Consider the following 20,539-nt stretch of genomic DNA (forward strand, 5'->3'; position numbering starts at 1 on the left):
TGAGCAATTTTTATTCCTTTTAAAAATACTGATTGGGGTCTCTGGTCTCTGGCTGGTATGTGTGTGTGTGTGTGTGAGTGTGTCGGGGGGACTGTATCACAAGGGCCTCTCTTCCTACGCTTGGTTGGTGCCAGGTCCACTCTCTGAAACCCTGGCATGCAGGGCGAGCCTTGCTTGTGTGGGCAGCTTTGGCATGGAGTCCTGGCACGGTGGATGAAGAGAGGCGTCAGCACTTTTCAAACAACTGACTAGCAGCAGAAGGCGGGCGCCAATCTCCAAAGCGGGCTTTGTGGGAGAGAGGTCTGTGTCCAGCCAAACAACCTGCTTGTAGAGGCTGGAAGAGGAAATGGCCAAAGACACTTGAAAAGTAAGAGAGAATCTTCTCTAGGGACACTGGGGGCCACATAAACACACATTCCTGCCCCGTCGAGCATGGGTTTCTGTGTATCCCATGTGTGTGTCATGAGATACTTATAGCAAGAATTTTCACTGATAACTTAGCCAATGTTTATTGAACAACAACCATGGGCCAGACACTGGGTCAATGCTCTACCTATCATTGACCTCTCTTTTCACTTGTCATCTAGATTGAATCCTTGCAGTGGGGAAGGCGGTATCATCCCTGTTGACGTGATCTGGAAACAGTGCATTAGAGAGTATAGGAGACTTGCCAAGGTATTATAGATTGAATTGTGTCCCTGACCCCAAGAAATGTGTTGAAATCCTAACCTTCCCCACCTGTGAATGTGACGTTATTTGGATAAAGGGTCTTTGTGGATGATCAAGTTAGGAAGGAGCCATTAGGATGGGTCCTGATCCGATATGACTGGTAGAAAAACCAGGGAGATTTGGACACAGAGGGAAGACCATGTGAAGACTCAGGGAGAAGAAGAAGGACAACCATCTGCAAGCCAAGGAATGCCAGCGATTGCTAGGAGGGAGCCCCAGACGAGATCCTTCCCTCACAGTCCTCAGAAAGAGCCAACCCTGCCAACAGCCTGATAGCGACCTTTTAGCTTCCAGAACCATGAGACAGTGTATGTTTGTTGTTGAAGCCACCTAGCCTGTGATACTTTGTATGGGAGCCCCAGCAAGTAACTACACAAGCTCACCCAGCCGGTGGGTGGTGGAGCTGGTGTGTACGTATCCAGGCCCTGCCTGTCCCCGCGGTTATGCAGTGTAGCCTGCACACTGCTGGTTTCCTTGATGAGTGCCCAGCCAGCGCCTGGATGTGTTCCCGTGGGCCTTGGATGTTTAGGAGTTGGTATGTTGGGATGGTTTGGGGGCAGAGGCCAAAGGGAGACTTTAGGATGAAGCTAGCGTCTTATATATACATTTGCTTACAGGTCTAGGAATCTGCTAATTTTATCATTTATGTAAAGAACTTTAAAATGTCTATATCTTTTGACCTATCGCTAGAAATCTATTAAAATAATGATAAAAATGGTGACATATTTCTGTAGAATTATATATCATAGTACTACTTATGAAACAGGTAGGAACGTTCCACATCCCAGGAATGCATGAAATGCCACATTTCTATATTTTCTAAAGTGAAATGAAATCTGATAGAAGTCGATACTAGCCAAGGGTGGTGAGAAGAGCTCTGAATTCCTCTACCCCAGCTGGGTCGGCAGAACCTCTCTAGCCATAGTGTGTGGTGTCAGCCCGTAGACAGCCACGTAGCAGTGCCCGTCTGAGGTCACCCAGAGCATCGGGCTCAGATAGGGCCATATCTCCACCATAGGTCACAGTTCAAGTCTTATTTCTTTTCCCAGTCTTGGGGAGTCATTTAGCCAGGGAGGAGCCCATCTGTTAAACGTCTGCAGCCCACATCCTTCAACCTCTTCCTTGGACGATGTAGTCTACAGGTGTCAAGGGCCTCTGTCTTTGAAACAAAAAGCCCTCTCACAAAGTACCATAATCTCCTTTAAATAAGCAAAATAACCTTTCAGAAGTACATTTTCTGTCTCTCTCAGGGAAAGAGAGCAGAGCAGTTGTTGAGAAAGATGTTTCATCTTTCTCTCATGTGACCACAGGAGTCAAAACAAACACAAATAACAAAACAACACAACTTCCAAATAACATATCCCTAACACAAATAATGGCTACATTTAAATGCCCAATCATTCAGACTCATTACATTGATTATAATCCAAATACATACATTAGACATAGACATTACATTTTTAGTTAACATTAATAGGAGACAAAGTTCAAGTTGTAATGTGAAGTGAAAAAATAGAACATTATATTATTTTCTATTGCTGCATAACAAATTATTGTAAGTTTAGCCACTTAACAGCAACACCTATTTACTATCTCATGGTTCTGTAGGTCCAAAACCCCAGCAGTCTTGTTTGCATTTTCTGCCCAGGGTCTCATAAGACCAAAATTAAGGTGTTGGCCAGGGTGTGTTCTCGTCTAGAGCTGGGGTCTTCTTTCAAGCTCATTCATATTTTTGGTAGAATCGAGTTCCTGTGGTTGAAGGCCCAAGGTCCCTGTTTTCCTTGCTGGGTGTCAACTGGGGGTTGCTCTCAGGTCCTGGAGGCTTCTAGCATTCTTTGCCATGTTGGGCTCTCTATCTTCACAGTCACCAAAGGAGACTCTTCCTTGTTTCAAGTCCCTCTCATGTTTCGTATCTGTCTCCAGGAAAAGCTCAATCTCTGTCAAGACTCACCTGAACAGGCTAGACCAACCCAGGATCATCTCCCACCCTTAAAGTCATGCCATGGAACATAACCACATCATGAGAGTGACGGCCCATAATAGTCACAGGTCCCACCTGCCCACATTCAAGGGGGAAGGGATTACATAAAGCCATGTGGATTCCGGGATCATCTTAGAATTCTGTCTAATACAGACACCAGTCGTAGATACAACCAGATCTCAGCCATGTAATGTTTATGAGCTCAGAAGAACACATGTATGATATAAACCTCAATATTAATAAGACTTTTCTGTGGGGTAGGATTATGGATGACTTTTATTTTCTTCTTTATACTTTTCTGTATCTTCTAAGCATTTTATAATGAGCACATTACATTTATGATCAAAGAAAACACCCACATTATTTAGATAAAGAAATAATTGGGCCTCAAGCTAGGATAGTAACGCATGACTAGTAGGCATTTGCTCTGTAAAATTAAGTGTGTGTAGCCGAATGGTTTGTTAGTTCATTTATTCTTTCGTTCATTCATTCACTGGCCCCCTTGGGAAGAAGGTGCAGACAGATTGCATTTTCCTATAGGACTGCATGCTGATGGGGTCCCTCTGTTCAGAATATCTCTGGAATCGCTTCACACTTTTCAGCAAAAAAAGATTCCAAAAGACAAGTAGTATTTCTATTTGTTATTACTCCTGGGGAAAAAATAGCAAAGGAAAATTACTCAGACTGTTTGAGAAATACTTTGCAATTTCTATTTTCTCACCAGTATCCTCATAGCTTGATAATGTTTAGGTTTTGAAATTTCATATTGTCTTTGTGAGCAGAAAATACCAGCTTCTCATAAATAACTGAAATGAAACAACAGAACTCTTGGCTCGAATTCACTTTTCAGCCTGACGCGTCAGAAGGAGCTCAATGCAAAAACTCTCTCCCGAAACAGAAGTGTGGCCCAGGGAGACCAGCAACACAAATGATCCAGAAACCCTTATGGTGGGAACTCCCTCCGCTAACAGAGCAGAATTGCTCAAGGATGGGAACATCAGCATGTGGCAAACCATCAGAGGGACATTGACTGGCCATCTCAGGCCATCCTGTGCCAGTAGCAAGTCTAGGGGCTCAAGTCCAGTGAGAGCGTGAAGTAAATGAGGTTGTGCAGAAGAATAGGGCAAGGCTGCCCTGTAGCAAAGGGTGATGTTGGCATGATTTGCCTTTGGACTTCCTTGTCTCCTCTTCCTTCTTCATTCATTCCCCTTCCCTTCACTGGTGCCCACTCCTGCCCTGGTGCCGGCTTCCATCTCCCACCCACTTTCAGTTAATGAAGATCATTAAGGGTTTTTTTTTTTTTTTTTTTTAATGCGGATACTCTCAGGAGTATTTGCATTTTAGTAAGGAATTATAAAAGGTGAAAAGGCCTTGAAGATAGCAAAGAATAGTTTGCTAATAGTGGAAGGACCAGTAAGGAGGTTATTTTTGCTTAGGGGCCCTGCCCGATGCCCCCAAAGTCATCTTCCAAATACTATTTTTTGTACAGTGTTGACCTGGCTCAGGAACGGGCTGCAGGGATTCTATTCTGTCAGCATTAAACGGGTGTTGACAGCTGGAAGAAAGGCATCAAAATATATAGGAAACAGCGTTCTTGAAATGAGAACTAAAATATCTGCTGTGTGTCTTCCACACCGTGTCATGGGGAGAATCAGATGAGGTCATGTATGTGACAGAGTCTCATAAGAGACTCAGAAATGAACACATGCAGAGTAGTATCAGGATACGTGGCTTATGTGGTTGTCCCCAGCACAGTCAGAGAAGAAAAGCCTGGGTGCAAAGATGATCGGGCTTTTGACACGGTCGCCTGCCTTAGAAACTGACACTAATTCATTAGGCCCTTTCTGCAGGTAGTCATTATATGTAAATGTCATGAGCGAATCCACTGAGATATAAAGGAACATTCGCCCCTTGAGAGTTGTTCTGGGTTCCAGAGACTCACCTCATACTATGCCTCAGTTTCTCATTTGGTAGACCTGAAGATGAAAATAAGTATTGGTCTTCCCTCAGCAGAAATAGGAGAAGTGAATGGGCAGCTGGGGTGAAGATCTTTGAGGCCTCCCTGAAGAAGGGGGAAGAAGCTCTTCTTCCCGAGACGGGGTATATTTGGGCAAAGGTGAAATTGTGTTGGTTTTAGTTTTTTTTCAACTTATCAATTATTTTCTAAATATAAACTTACAAACTATGAAGCATGAGAAGTAAATGGAGAGCCATGAAACTTCCACCCACTTAACGATTAATAACACCGCCACCCTCCACTCCATCCCAGGGTCTCTTCCTCACGCTGGGCCCTTCCCTTCCCATCACCTGAATACATGGCAAGGAACCACCATCTGAATGGTGCTTTTATTTTTTAAAGCAATATTCTTTATTCCTATTTCGTATCACAGTTTGACCACATATCCATTAACCATATATCACTTAGTCCTGCTTATCTTTTAAACTCCATATAAATGCCATCACCAGGTATGTATTCTTTCGGGACTTGCTGTTTTCAGCCAACGTTATGTGTTTGTGATTTGACAGTTTTTATGCCTCTAGGTTTGGTTCATTCATTCTCATTCCATTGTGTTCCATTTATGAATATACCACAAATCAGTCGTCTCTTCTCTTCTTGATAGCACAGCTTTAGTCTTTGCATTTATTTTAAACACGCTTTCACTGTAGGATTTAGGGTGCTTGTCTTAGTTCAGGCTGCTGTAACAAAATACCAAAGATATAATCTTTGGTTTATACCACAGAAACGTATTTCTCACAGTTTTGGAGGCTGCCGGTCTGAGAGGGGGGTGTCGGCATGGCCGAGTTCTGGTGAGGGCCCTCTTCCACTTGCAGACTGCTGACTTCTCAGTGTGTCCTCACATGGCAGAAAGGGGCTGAGTGAACTCGTGGGCTGCCTTGTCTGAGGGCATTAATCCTACTCACGAGGGCTCCCTGCCCAGACTTAATGACCTCACGAAGGCCCCACCTCCTAATGCCATCATGTTGGGGGTTAGAATTTCAGCATATGAATTTCAAGGGCAGAAACATTCAGTCCGTTACAGTAGTGTTTATTCCAGCCGAGGTAAAGCCAAGGTGTGGTTAAATAGGACTAGGTGATTGGGCAAAGGAAGTAGGAAACTAACTGTTTTTTTTTTTTGAGACGGAGTCTCACTCTGTCGCCCAGACTGGAGTGCAGTAGAGCAACGTTGGCTCGCTGTAACCTCTGCCTCCCGGCTTCAAGAGATTGTCCTGCCTTAGCCTCCTGAGTAACTGGGATTATAGGCATGCGCCACCATGCCCGGCTAGTTTTTGTTGTTGTTGTTTTTGGTATTTTAATTAATAGTAGAGATGGAGTTTCACCATTTTGGCCAGGCTGGTCTCAAATTCCCGAGCTCAGGTGATCCGCCTGCTTTGGCCTCCCAAAGTGCTCAGATTACAGGCATGAGCCACTGCGTGCCCTGCCAGAAAGTAACATTTTGAAGGTAAACCAGGACCTAGCCCCCAACTCTCCTAATGGTCTTCCTTGTACATGTTATCTCACCATTCTCAGAAACACTTTTTCAGTAAAGAAGTTGAGTTGGATAAGCTTCAGATTCTCTTCTAAGGCCACCTCCTAATTCAACGAGTTGTTCACTCACTGAACACATAATGAACATCTATTTGCCTCCATTACTAGATTCAGTAGAAAACAAAATAGGTACATCACAGAATTTCAGACCACAGAAGATATCAGAGAAAAAAGGAGTAGGCCACTAAAAAGTTTTTTGTTTTTGCTATTGTTGTCTGGTTTGTTTTTAAATTAGAAACTGTAAGTACTATTGTAGAAACACCCATGGGTGAGGATACAGAGCTCTGGATGGATCTATTTTAGGTAGAATTGTCGGGAAAGGCCTCCAAGAGAATGAATAGCTAAGCTTGAGAGGCACCAGCCACACATGGTCAGGAGGAAGAGGATTCCAGTCTCAGAGAACTGCCTGGGCAAAACCTCTGGGTAGAACAAGAGCTTCGTATGTTCTAGAACTTGGGGGAATTATGTGAGAGGGAAGCATGCCTCCAGGTGAGCCCTGACACTTCAGGGAGGGGCTCTGTGGGCCATCAAAAGGATTTGAGTTTTATCCTAAGTGCAAATGGAAGGCGTTAAAGGATTTTTCAGTAGGGGAGTGACATGGTCAGATCTGTGTTTTTTAAAGATTACTGCGACTGTTGTGAAGAGAATGGGTAGGAGGGGGCTAAAGCGAAAACTGCAACTGTCGGGCCTCGAGGGAGGTGACGGGGCTCAGGTTGGAGCGGCAGTCATGGAGGTGAGAGGGAGGGGACGGGCTGGGTCCCAGGATGATGTGGAGCCAAGCAGGGGCATTGCCACGATGTATTTTTAATTAGAAACATAATCAACATTGGGGATAAATGGGGAAATAATCAGAACCAAGCTCACTTCACTAGAGAAGAGAAGGTTCAGAGAAAATGGGGTTGGTCAAGATAAGGAAGTTGGAGGAAGCTGTGATTCTTTAGTAATGGGACACTACAGATCCTCTGCGCATATGCCTCCTTCCCTCCCTCTCTTCCTTCCTCCTTTTCTTCCATCTTCTAACTACGTTGTCTGAAGACTGTCTCTAAAACTCTTCTCAGTTTGAAGATCACCTTCTTTACCAGAATGGAGCAGACAAGAGCCACCTCCCCAGTCTTCCAGAGGAGAGGGGACATCCAACCCCCCACCACACACCCACCTCTACACACACATCCAGACCCAGGACAATGTCCTCACCAGCACTGCTCCACCCCTCCCAATCCTTCCTGGCCAGAAAAAGTGCCTGAACCATTGTGTCAGATCCCAGTCTTGGCACAGGCTTTATATCTCCCTAACAATATACTGCCCATTTAAAGAACCGTAAAACATGACCGAATGGGGAATAGCAGTGGCTGTTTAGTATGCTTTAAAATTCTTTAATTTGCTGTGCCACAATAACTTGCACTTTAATAAAAGCAATCTCTCGTCTTAATAGCTACACAATAAAGAGTTATTTATATGAGTCAGTGTGCAGGCCCGAGCCTTCCAGGTGTGCCCCAGATTTTAAGCACTCCGAGCGATTTGCAGGCTGGCGCTGCCTGGTGCAGCCCATGGAAGGCTCCTGACACTGCCATTTTGCAGTGTCACAACTCCAGGGCCACGGCCCGCCCCAGGCTCCTGGCCCTGCACAGCCCACTCGGCGCGCTGATTTATTTTGGTATTACGTTTAATTGTTTCCTTCTTGTGGAAGCCTTAACATGCAATGCTTGTAAATCTGACCCAAATCCTCCATATGGCACTCTGGTTTTCCATTTTCAAATGCATTCGCCCTGGAATAATGACTGTGGTATAACTCAATTTGAGTTCTGCTGCTGGGGACTTTATTACATAATGCTTTCTAATTGACCCTCATAGTTTAATAAGACAGAACATTTCACCAGAACATTGACAAAAGTTATTAATTTTCACTTCAGCAGAGACCCATGTCCCAATTAAATCCCCTGATAATGCCTGACTGACTGACCTCGTTATGGCTAATGCTTATTAGTCCTGCGGAGGGGATAGCATCACACACTGTTAAAATGCCTAAGTGAGCACATACAACCATCCACTGTGATTACAATTTACATACACGACAAATTTTACTCCCTAATCCTTGTCTGGTGCAATGAATGTGGCATGCTGCTGTCATACCACGGGATCGGCCATTGAGGGTCCGGGAGGTGTAAAAATGCTCTGCGAGTGTGCTAAGCTACACCCAGTTAAATTCTATCTGCCTTTCTAGGAAACTATTTCAAGTGTGTGGGCGTCTTGAAACAGGGAGATTGACTTCTGCCCTTTCCTTTTTTAATGAGAACAACTAGTACTCATTTGTTTGTTTGTTTTTAGCCGACTTCAAAAAATAGAAAACCCACCAGCAGCAGCAGCAGCAAAAGGCTGTGATTTCAGCCTTCCTGCTTGGGTAGCTCATACTCCCTGAAGTGGACTTTTTTCCCTGAGTTTAGTTATATTTTTACATTTTTTCTGAGCTTTCATTTTGCAGGGGACAGTGGGTGGGGGCTTGTAGACTCAGCTTCCAGTTGAGGGTATCGTAGACACCACCCCATTTAACTAATGACAGGGCCACCTACTCAAGCTAGTCCCGTATTGGGGGACAAGCTGTTGGAAGGTCATTTGGAAGAAGAATGTATATTTGCACGTGCTGATAAAATGGAAGCCTCAGACTAGCAAGAAAATGAAGGCGAAAAAGCCTTACAGTGTCTGAGGCTTCAGATTGTTTTTCGACCTTTCTTCTTCTGGTCCACACAGCAGTGTTTATCTTTGAGGCTATCTGACCACGGCTCGATGTCTGTTTTTCCTGCGCAATGTAGTCATTCCCCTTGGGCTATATGATTTGACACATGACAACAATCTAAGAGCAGAAATCAAACTTCTCAGACTCGTGGCAATGTGACAAGTAATGTGTATTGACACAGCAAAGTGCATTCTGGAGATACGAGTGGTTGGGCGGGCACAGCCCCTTGCTCAGCTAGAGATAGCTTAAATCATAGGCTTCAGTTGCCCACAAAGATAAAGCCAAAATTTAAATAATAATAATAACCAGCTGGAAGCTGCAATTCATTGAACTCTTTTCTGTCTCTCTTTTTCTTTTGGTACCATCATGTTGAAAGCAGAAATTTTGTGGGAAAAACAATAGTAATAGTAACAAAAGAAGAAAGTGAAAAAAAGAAATGAAACTAAACCTCCTTAGGGAATATTTTAAAGTACTGCATATTCTCCTCCATCACTCATTCTGCAGATGTCTACTGAGTAGCTCCTTCGTGTTGGGCACTGTGCTAGGTTTCCAAATACTAAGGTGAATGACCTAGAGATAGGGCACATCATACCTACTCACAAGACACCCTACCACGTGATGCTACAGAGGTTTATGGGACTCCCAAGAGGGGGCATGTAACCCACATTTGGTAGTTCGTTCCTCCATGCGTTTGACACATGGGCATTTAGCCCTACTATGTGCTAAGTGCTATTGAGTCTGTCTATTCCCAGTGCTAAAGAGTGACTCCTAGTGGTGACCCAAGGTGTAGCGGCTTCCTCAGTGAGACAAGGATTCAATAGGGCATTGCTTATGAAAGGCTTTCACTGCCTGTTTGTGGCGTCAATGATTGATGGCACATATACCGAGGAAAAGTGAACTCATTTGCCCAAAACAAGATTTTTTAAAACACTGCTGTGGGAGAAGAATCATCACAGAGTTGTGTAATCGCAGGGAAAAGAAGGATCCATTTGAAGGATGGAGGTAGGTTTAGAGAAGATGTTGTGAAGGAGGTGGTCACAGAGTTCTGGGTATGGCTTTGGTGCTTAGACTTGAACCCACATCCTTTTCCCCTGTTGGGGTCTCCTGCTGTTGTGCTGGAGCCAGGTCAAACTGGCCCAGAGAGCCAGTTATGCCTAACTCTTTCCTGCTGCATTTTCAGTTCTGTCGCATTGGTAGCTTGAATTTAGCCATGGTGGGAGTATTTACACCACAGAAATTGGCCAACTCTACAAGCCAGAACTCTTCTTCTGCAGCTACCCCTGCCCCCAGAACCACTTGTTAAACACTGATCAGCACACCACTGTCTGCACACAAGAATCCCTAGCTGTATGAAAAACTCAGCATTGATTTCATTAGATGACTGGCAAAGGCTTATACCACAATGCAAAGCTCTGGTAAAAATTCACATCCATGCCTTAGGCTTGGGGCCCCTAACTTCCATGAGGGCAGTGCTGGGACCCTATGTTCAGGTTGTCCACAGAGAGACAAGAAAGACTTCTAAGTCTGTTGAGAAGATTCTGAGCCAATTCCCTGAAGCAACTGCATGGACGAATTACAGAAGTGGTGTGAACTGGTCAGGACAGGCTGCTGCCCTAGATGACGGATGTCCCACTCAAGGGCACTTTACTCAAGGGAGCAGCTGTGAAATAATAGTAATGGGGATGATCCAGGGCTTCTCTGCGAGAGCCACAAGTGGAATACACCATGCTTGGGGATTTGTGTTTTTCAACTCAGTGACCCCACTCTCTAGGAAACATGACTCACTTAAGGCTGGGCTCTGTCTTCTCAAGCTGAGCACCTTGTCCCATGGAGTGGAACCCACAGGGAATGGGGAGGACTCAGAAGTGTGAGGAAGGTATGTCTCCTAAGGGTTGAGGAAGAAATCCGAGTTGATAGATGCCTCTTCCCTCCCCAGCAATGAAGGCTGAATAAATGGCCACCGATGGGAAAGGCAATAGGGCACTAAAATAGCGTGTGGAAAGGCATAGCATTGTGGGCAGAGGAAACCGTGGAGATTTCTGTGGGACCTACGGTGTGTTCTCAGGGGAGAGGGTGATGGCAAGAGGAGGAGAGCATAGAAAAGAAGATGGGACCCAGACTGTGTGGGCTGTGGTGTTTGTTCTTTATTCTGTAGCCAACAAGGAATCAACACAGATAGTTAGAATAGGGGAACGATATGGTCCAATCTCTTTTTAGGGACATGGAGGGTAGAGAAGTAGGGGAAGAGTTTGATGGCTGGGGGACCAAGACCAGGCTGTTGCAGACACAGTTATTTGCTTATTCAGTATCAGTTCTCATTTTCTTCCTTCCTAACAGAACCTCAATTTTATTCAGAGAGGCAATGTGTGCTGCTTGCGAAAGAAAACAAAAGAAAGAAAATAATACCATTCCCAACCTTCCTTGCAGAGGGAGAGGTCAGACAACGCAGTTCTGGCCAATGAAATGTCAAGTGATATTTCCCTGGGTGGAGCTTCCAGGAGAGCTCTTTGAAAGGGGTCAGATTCAGGAGGCAGTTGCTTCTTCTCCCTTGCCCTTCCCTTTCTTCTAACCTGGAATGTGGATTTGGAAGAAGCGCAACCATTTTGCGACCATGAGGTGACAAGCATACTGAGGACAGCCATATGGCAAGAGTGGCTGATTGGAAAGATAGGAGGCATGCGGGGTCCCTGGAGGCATTGTGGGGCTGCCATATTGGCTCTGGATCTCCTACATCTGGATTTCTTATTGTGTAAGGAAAAAATCATACTCTATTTGGTTAAGCCACGGCAAGTTCACCTTTCTGTTACATCAGCTAAACCTATTCTTAACTCTTTCTGGTACTGTTTCATAGGTCCAGGTGACAGCCCCTGAGTACCTGAACTACACAGCAGCCAGTGGCATGAAGAGGTGAGGAACAGCTCTCAGGTAGACTTGGCAGCAACATCTTGTTAGGGAGAGTGAAGCCTGAAAGACAGTGTAGCTCCTGAAACTGACTGAAATATAGACGGCAGAATCGGCCCACCCCAAGGATTCAGGTTTAAGGGCTGGGTAGGACACATGCCAGAGACGATGAGCTCAGTCAAGGGCAGAATGAGTTTGAAGTGCTCAATGTGCAGTGTAGACGGGGCATCTTCTGGGCCACTGGAAAGGCCTTTCTGCATTCGGGAAAGAGGTGGGGAGAGTTCTGAAAAAGAGATATGGCAGTTACCGGCAAAGCGATGGTGGCTGGATCCATGGGAGTGGACAGGATTACACATGAGACAGATGTGTGAGGAGAAGAGGGGCAAAGAGACAGCTTTAGGGAACACCACCAGGCAATGGACAGGCGGTGCTGGGTTGGGGGATTATGGGGGATAGAGAAGGAGAGTGAGAAGGGCTGGGAGAGAGCGGGGAGAAGAATTCACAGAGGCTGGGTCCCAGAAGCCAAGAGCAGAGATGGTCTCGAGAAGGAAAAGAGCAGTCAGGAGTGCCAGATGCAGTGGAGTTGTCAAGGAGGATGAGGAATGAAAATTAGCCTATGGATTTGGCAATTACGATGTCAGTTTTTCTGCTAAAGCTGCTCCCACTGAGGTCACTAATGAAGCCAGAGAAATAGAATGATTTGCCCAAAGTGACATCGTTAGTAATGAGTCTAGCATTAGAAACTGAGGCTCCCGACTCTGGTTAAGTGCTCTTTCTCTTTTATTACACATACTTTTAGGCCGCCCCAAATCACAAAATCAGGTTTTCATTGAACAGCTTTTGGGTATGATTTATGGTTAGGTGCAAAAACCTTCTAGCCGTCTTTACTGATAAGTTAGTTTAAATAGGTGTCACTTTGTCCTCAGATTAAAGTATCTTCTTAGCTAATATTTTGATGTGCTGAGATCTCCTAATGGAGAAAGAAGCAAGTCAAGACAGGCACTGTCCACTCCCCTGCTTGTCACTCAGGGCTCTCAGCCCTGGCTGGAGGCTGTCTTCGTTTCTCGGTCCATGTCCTGCCCCACAGCCAGAGGCTGAAGAGAGAGTCCGAAGTATTGCCTGGCAGAGGAGTGCTGTTTCTTTCATCTCAAGCAAGAAGGAGCCTTTCCAGAGACTGGCCCATCCTGAGCAGACTAGTATCCAGCTGGACATACAGCATTGACCCCCGTGGGGACCAGAAACAGCCTGGGCATGTGAAGCCAGCGGGCAATATTTTAGCCAGAAGTTCTTACTCTATTTCCAGACCAATCAACATGAAGGTCACAGTATCTATAAAAAGCCTGAGCTATCTATCTACATGAGAGGTGGGGTTCAGAGAGAGAGGCAAGAGAGGCCATCTTGAAATTCTCAAGGCTGAACTTGAATCTGTCTCTCTGTCTTTTTTTTCTCCCCTCCCCAAAGCAGAGGTCAGAAAGGTGTCACAAGGTGAGGACAAAGTTGTCAGAACCCCAGTGTGTTTCAGCCCCTGCTCTCCCAGGCGATCACACACCTATCAGTACTGAGGATAGCACAGTAGGTGCACTGGCAGAAACCCCTCTTGCAAAACCTTCCCTCTCCGACAACAGAAAGTAAAGCAAATAAACATCCTGAGGCTGTGAAACTCTCCAATCGCCACCCCCCCGCCCCAGGCTCACAGGGGGCGAGTCAGCAGCTTGGATATATAGTGGCGGTTGGCAGGAAATCCCGGTGGGCTTGCTAGGGGGGCCCTGCAATCCATAAAGGAAAATTGTCTCAGCAGAGCAAGAGGTTTTTGTTGTTGTTGTTTTTCCTGAGCAAATGAGCACTGGTGTTTTCTCCCATGCAAGAAAGCTGCTACAGATCTGGAGTCAATTTTTCTCCGATGGACAAGGTAGTGAGGGCCTCTGGCTGATTAAAGAGAGTAGCTACCATTCACTATTTCTCAGAAGAGGGAACATAAAGACAGAGATGCAGCCAAAATAAACAGATGGCTGGATCGGGTGGAGGATGCTGTCACGAGCACACACACAGGTAGCATGGGCCCCAGGCAACCACACAAAGCCATTAAGAGGAGCCAAAACTCAGCAAAGAGTTCTAGAACCCTGGGAAACAGATTGTGCCCTGCCCCAGGGGGGTCGCCTTGGAATTGTCACTGATCCAAAGGTAGTCAAGTTTGCACTGAGCAAGCAAGCAAGCCCGGACACCAGGAGGACTGAGAAAAGACAGAACTGAGAGTAAAGGGGTGAGGCAGCGAAGTCAGTGTAAACTCAGAACCCCTCAAGTGGCTGGAAGGTTGAGCAGCAGACAGGATGGTGTACCGACTGGCGGGCTGCTTCCAGAACCAACTCAGGGCCACTGAGGCAATTCCGCAAACATTTACTGAATGCCTTGTAGGTACCAGAGCTCTGCCTTTGAGGATCTTGTGGTCTGGGAGTGAAATGTTTATAAACATATAAATGACACTGCAATACAATGATTATGAACAGAATCCTGAAGGATCATAAGGAAGAGAGCTGTCAGGGAAGGCTTCAGAGAGGAGGTGACACTGAGGCTGGTTAATAAAGACTGAGCACGGTAAAGAAGGAAAAATTGTACCAAAGACTATAGTTGGGTAACCACAAGACTATCATAATGAAGGCTCTGGTTGCAGAGAAAAAAAGTTCAGTTAAACTAGCTGAAGTTATGAGCAGCATTACTACAGAAGTACAACAGAGACTCTTACCAGAAATAAGAGGAAAGAAGTGCTGTGGGTTGCCATGGGGACTGGACCCAGGAAACCATGATCCAGTGTCAGTTCCTGACAGAGGCACATGGACTTGCATCCTCCAAGCTCTGTGCCTCTGTCCACTCCCCGTCTTCCTGAGGTCCATTCTTCTCTGCTTACATGTGGCCTAGGAATCCCATATCTTTGCCTCATAGGCATTCGTGCCTTGCTCTGGCAACAACTTCAGGACCAATTTCCTATGACCTTTCAGGTAAAGTGCCTATCATCCTGTGGGCACACCTGACTCCATCCCTCAGTGTTCTACTTCTCAGGACAGAGAACCCAGTTGGCTCTGATTAAGTCATTGATATCTGATTGGTAAATTGGTGCCCGGAGCCAGAAGGGGTAAGTGCAGGTTGTATATAATGTCACCTTTCTTTCTTTCTTTCTTTCTTTCTTTCTTTCTTTCTTTCTTTCTTTCTCTTTCCTTCCTTCCTTCCTTCCTTCCTTCCTTCCTTCTTTCCATGTTTCTTTCTTTCTTTCTTTCTTTCTTTCTTTCTTTCTTTCTTTCTCTCTTTCTTTCTCTCTCTCTCTCTCTTTCTTTCTTTCCTTCTTTCTCTCTCTCTCTCTCTCTTTCTTTCTTTTCTTTCTTTCTTTCTTTCTTTTTGACAGGGTCTCGTTCTGTCACCCAGGCTGGAGTGCGGTGGTGCAATCTTGGTTCACTGCAGTCTTGATTTCCCAGGCTCGGATAATCCTCACACCTCAGCCTCCCAGGTAGCTGGGACCACAGGTGCCTGCCGCCACACCTGGATAATTGTTTTGTATTTTTTGTAGAGATGGAGTTTCATCATGTTGTTCAGGCTGGTCTTGAACTCCTGGGCTCAAGCGATGTGCACACCTCAGCCTCCCAAAGTGCTGGGATTACAGGCATGAGCCAACACAGCCAGGTGAATGTCACCTTTCAAGGTGTGAGTGGGCGTGGACGGGGAGGTGATGACTGGCATATTTACTAAGGTGCATGTACTCGTGTGAGCACTCTGGAAACACAGGGTATCTGCCATAAGTGTCCAGGATAGACTTTTGGCTCTCTGGGCTGCAATTGTACAAACCTTTATCTTAACACCGAAAATATTATAAAAATTTATCTTAATTTATCCTTTATCACAATTTAAATCTTAAAATAAGGGTAAACACTTTAATCATATGTATTCATGTTTACCATTGCAATTCCAGAAAATAACATAGCATCAGGCACCTGTAAGGCTGAATAAACTTTGACTGTCCCGGTTATTTCTGCCGTCATCTTCATTCTCAATTTTCCATTCACTGTAATCCTCTGTTACCTGCAGCTTCCTATGGTGGGAGAGAGGCATACTCAGTATGCTATTTCAGTGGAAGACTGAGAACAGAGATTTTACAGATGTCAGAGCTGGACTCAACTTGTGTCCAAATTCCACATGTATGCAGAGGGTCCTAAACTGTGACCACTATAGAATAGTATCTTAGTCTGGGCTGCTCTAACAAAAGTACCATAGACTGAGTGGCTTATTTCTCACAGTTCCAGAGCAATCAAGGTGCTGACAGATCCAGTGTCTGGTGAGGGCCTGCTTCTTGGTTTGCAGATGGCCATCTTCTCATTTATCCTAAAACAGAGGAGAATAGAGGGAGAAAAACAAGTGCTCTCATGTCTTTTTTATGAGGGCACTAATCTCATTTATGAGGGTTCCATCCTCATGACTTAATTACCTCCCAAGGGCCCCACCTCCTAATACCATCAACATCGAGGGTTAAGATTTCAGCATATGAATTTGGGGTAGATGCACAAACATTCAGTCCATAGCTTATAGACATAGCTAGGTGTTTTTACCCCGAGTCTTCTTGCAGGAGGTACCAAGGAGACATGTGGGAGAACTCATTCTAATGGATGATAAAATTGGCAGATGTATGTCACCTCAATGGCAGAGAAGCAGACAGTGTCTGAGTGTACCTGTCTCAAGCTGCATGGACTCCTGTCTGAATACTAAGAAAGGGGAGCTGGAAGTTAAAACAAATCAGGGTGCTTCACTGAAAGATCTAGAAAACGTGTGGCATAGGGCATCACTATCTTGGCACCTGAGGATAAAGAATAGTACGGAAGGTAAAAAGGCTCCTACCTTCTACCTTCATGGTGTGGCTTTGGGATCTTAAGAACTGCAGTCTGCGCCACGGCAGTGCAGGTGTCTGGCAGCACCTAGGAGGTGGTGCCAGCCAATGACAATACTCAGCAGAAGTGGCAGCAGTGCCCAGCATCAGTACTAGTGCCAAGTGGTCAGAGACATCCAGAAGATAGACATTGGCTGACGAGTCCAGAGGATACCATTCTCATCTGACTGTCTTGTTAGTGGGATTCACTGTCTGAGATTCACTGAACTATGTAGAAAAGTATTTGGTAGGGCTTGAGGGCCTGGCAGTATCTGTAGAATATTACTGTAAGGCGATTCCATTTGTACCCACAGGCAGTCTGACCCAGGGAAACTTGGGTGACATGTAAACTGAGGCACCTAGCTTCCTCTTGACCCGTGGTCGAATGTCAGGAGTTACTGCTTATTCCGTTATGGGCTGAGTTATGTCTCCTTAAATATACATGTTGAAGCCCTAACTCCCAGTATCTCAGAATGTGACTGTGTTTGGAGCTACAGCCTTTAAAGAGATGATTAAGTTAAAAATGAGGCCATTAGGGTGGGCCCTGATGTAGTCTAACTGGTGTCCTTTTAAGAAGAGGAAATTTGGACGCAAAAAAGAGACACAAGGGATGTGCTCACATAAAGAAAAGTCCATGTGAAGAGGCAGCAACAGGGTGACCTTCCAAAAGCCAAGGAGAGGGACCTCAGAGGAGACCAACCCTGATGGCACCTGGATCTTGGACTTCCAGACTCCAGAACTGTGAAAAAATAAGTCGTTTAAACCACTCAGTCTGTGGTATTTTGTTAGGGCAACCCTAGCAAATGAATACACACACCATATAAGGCTCAGCAGGCATTAGGACCCTCTTTGAAGGACATGCAGGAGATCCCAGATCAAATAAAGTAGTCAGCTCCTACCAAGAAAAGCCAAGGGCGCGAAGAGATTGAAAAGAACAGCCGCCGATGGAAGAGTGTAATCAGAGAGACATGAATAGAAACTGCCCAAAGAAAATATGTGCTACCTAGCAACAAAAACACGAAGTGTAGAGAAGAGGCCAGACAAATAGCTCTAAAGAGGATGTGGTAGTGGTGGGGGAAGTAATCAAAACTAGGAAAGCGAGAAAGTATGAAAAAAATCAAACAGCGATTCAGCTAGAGAAATTATAGCGCAAAGTTAAGAAAGTGCAAAAACATGATAAGGAAAGCAAAGGTGAGGAATGAAAAGAAGATTGCGAGAGAGGTTAAGATAAATAATAAGGCGTTTTTCAAGTGCAGAAGGAACAAGAGGTCAGTACAAGAGCCAATAGGGCCTCTAAAAGCTGGCAGAGGCAATTTATTGACAGAACATGAAGACATCGCTAAAAAATATTAAAGGGCTCTCCCCCACTGCCGCTCCTTGCTTCTCTTTTCACAAAGGAAGGTGGGGACATATGCCGAAGCAGACATACATTTCCCGGGAGTGGAAAAAAGACATATTGAAGGAAATCAGGATCGTGTCAGCACAGGTGATCAAGAAATTAGGACATCAGAAAAATTGCCTAAAGTCTAGAGCCAGGCCAGAGCCTCATGGAATGAGGGACCCAGAGGCCAGCGTGGCCCGAGGCCAAGGCCAGGGAGGGATGAGTACGGGTCCCGGTGCACAGGCGCAGAAGCTGGTGCAGGAAGCAGTCTTGGGCCGCACCTGCAAGTTCATCTTGTAGATGAGTTTTCATCTCTGGTAGGGGGAACGGATTCAGGGTTGAATCAGGCTTTTATACCCAAAGCAGCTGGCATTTGATCATCTTTGATGGGGCCCTTGTTTTTAAGAGCACCTGCATGACCTAAGTTTTGGGCAAAAGTTCACTCCCCTTCCCAGATCATAGTCGGAAGACCTGGGTTCAAGTCACGACTCTGCTACAGACCTGCCTGTGATTTCAGGCTAATCGCTGAGGGTCACAGAGATATAGCTGCCTCTTCTCTAAAAGGAAGGTGAGCATTCCCTTGCTCCAATACGACAAGTAATCTTGAGTGCTTTTAATGTGCCACGCATGTTGTAGGTCCAGGGAGGGAGGAGTAAAGACAGATCCCTGCCCTTGCATAGTTGACATTCTTTTGTGGGGGAAAGAGAGAAATAAACAGAAAAATAAACAAGGTAATTTCAGAGATTGAGGAGAGCTTGGGAACAAATGCATAGCTGTGCAAAGCCCTGCCCCTACTGGTGGTCAGGGTAAATGGCATTGAGTTGAGGTCTGAACTAGGAGGAGGAAAGATCTGGGACAGAACATTCTAGAAAGAGGGCAGCAGGCTTCAGTCCTAAAGTTAATGTGTAAAGGCATTGTTTAGAGCATACGGTGTGGCCAAAATGCTGGCTCTGAGTGACGTTATCAAGAGCCTTTTCTGAGGCTCAGAATTTGATATTTCTCTTCTGTCCCCTTCAATCTGACTAGACTGTAAGGGTTGTCAAATCAAGGCAAACTTCAACAAAACAAACCTGGCAACAAAGAAGTATAAAGCGTACAACACATATAACACTGATTCCTGGAGGAGCTGGGAAGGACACCCTTTTTCTTTGCAAACATAGAGCCTCCCTTGTCACAGGGAGACTGAGGCTATGGTCACTGCTTGTGGCCTGCCAGGAAGTCCTAGACAAATAATCGGTTTCAGGTATATTGCTTACCTTGGGCTCTACAGATTCTGTGTAGTGAATGGGGTAAAACATGAAGATGCGTGGATGTGCTTGCCTGCTAAAAAGGACCAGCCCTCCTTGAAATGGATTCCTTTCCATTCCCACACTCTGCAATATTGTGATTGAGTCATGCAGCAATTAAAGAGAAAAATGTCACTATTGTGCTTCCAAATATATTATTTAATTTTCATAAAACAAATCAAACTCTTGGTCTTGAATGCTGAGAGAAGAAAATAAATGGAACCACAAATCTCTAACATTTCATGTTAACACAATAGTTCAATAAGAGAGAAGTTGAATTTCCTTTCACAAATGTTTACTGAGCACCTACTAGCTTCAGGGCATAGGACGCAAAATAAATACTACCTGGTCCTTGTCGTACACTAACTCATGGTCTCTACTTTGAATCACACTCTTTCAAAATACAGTATCTATTGGATCAAGAGAAAAGCTTTTATAGTGATTTTTACAAAGAAATAAAGCAGAAGCAATTATACTTCATTTAGGAATACTGAATACTCACAGGTGAACATGTTTTCAAGCACACAAACCCCCAGATTTTTGTCTCTAGTAGAGCCTTAAAAGGAGTTCTACAGGACAAGAAGATGGGATTTATGCTCAGACAGGCCGGGACTGAAAGCCTAGCTCATCTCCTCACTAGCGGTGTGATACTTGGCAAGATACATAGCTTCTCAGTTTCCTCATCTATAACATGGGACTCATGGTACTGACCTCATGGAGTTGCTGTGAGGATAAAATAAGATCATGCATTTAGGCTGAGAGCTTGGCTATTGTAGGTGCTTCACAATTGCCCCTTTCGCTTTTTAACTGGGGTCATTGAAAAATAAGCAATTAGATGGTTAAAAGTGTGCAATTGTTTGTGTCTTCCTTTTTAAAAAGGAGCTAATACCAGCTCAATGTTTTGGAACTGATGCCTACAATGTGTTTCATGTCTTTCTGTCTTCAGAGAGAATAACTCGTCATTTGATAGCGTAATCCTCTGATTCTCTGGGTCACACCAGCCTGAGGCAGAACAGCAATAGCAATAGCTCAGCGACAGAAGAGACACTGCCCCTGCTTGTATTGAGGGAAACACCCTTC

The 20,539-nt window shown here is 45.1% G+C and overlaps 1 non-coding gene across 1 annotated transcript in view; it reads left to right on the forward strand.

Moving 5' to 3' along the window:
• Positions 1-284: 284 nt before the first annotated feature.
• LINC03041 (long intergenic non-protein coding RNA 3041) overlaps positions 285-20,539 on the forward strand; it is a 78,659-nt gene continuing 58,404 nt past the window's right edge. The window contains exon 1 of the transcript XR_009211168.1: positions 285-367. This is a non-coding gene — a transcript (long intergenic non-protein coding RNA 3041). The remainder of the gene's footprint in view (positions 368-20,539) is intronic.

This window comes from Hylobates moloch, unplaced genomic scaffold, assembly GCF_009828535.3.
Source record: "Hylobates moloch isolate HMO894 unplaced genomic scaffold, HMol_V3 SCAFFOLD_19, whole genome shotgun sequence".
Taxonomy (NCBI): Eukaryota; Metazoa; Chordata; class Mammalia; order Primates; family Hylobatidae; genus Hylobates; species Hylobates moloch.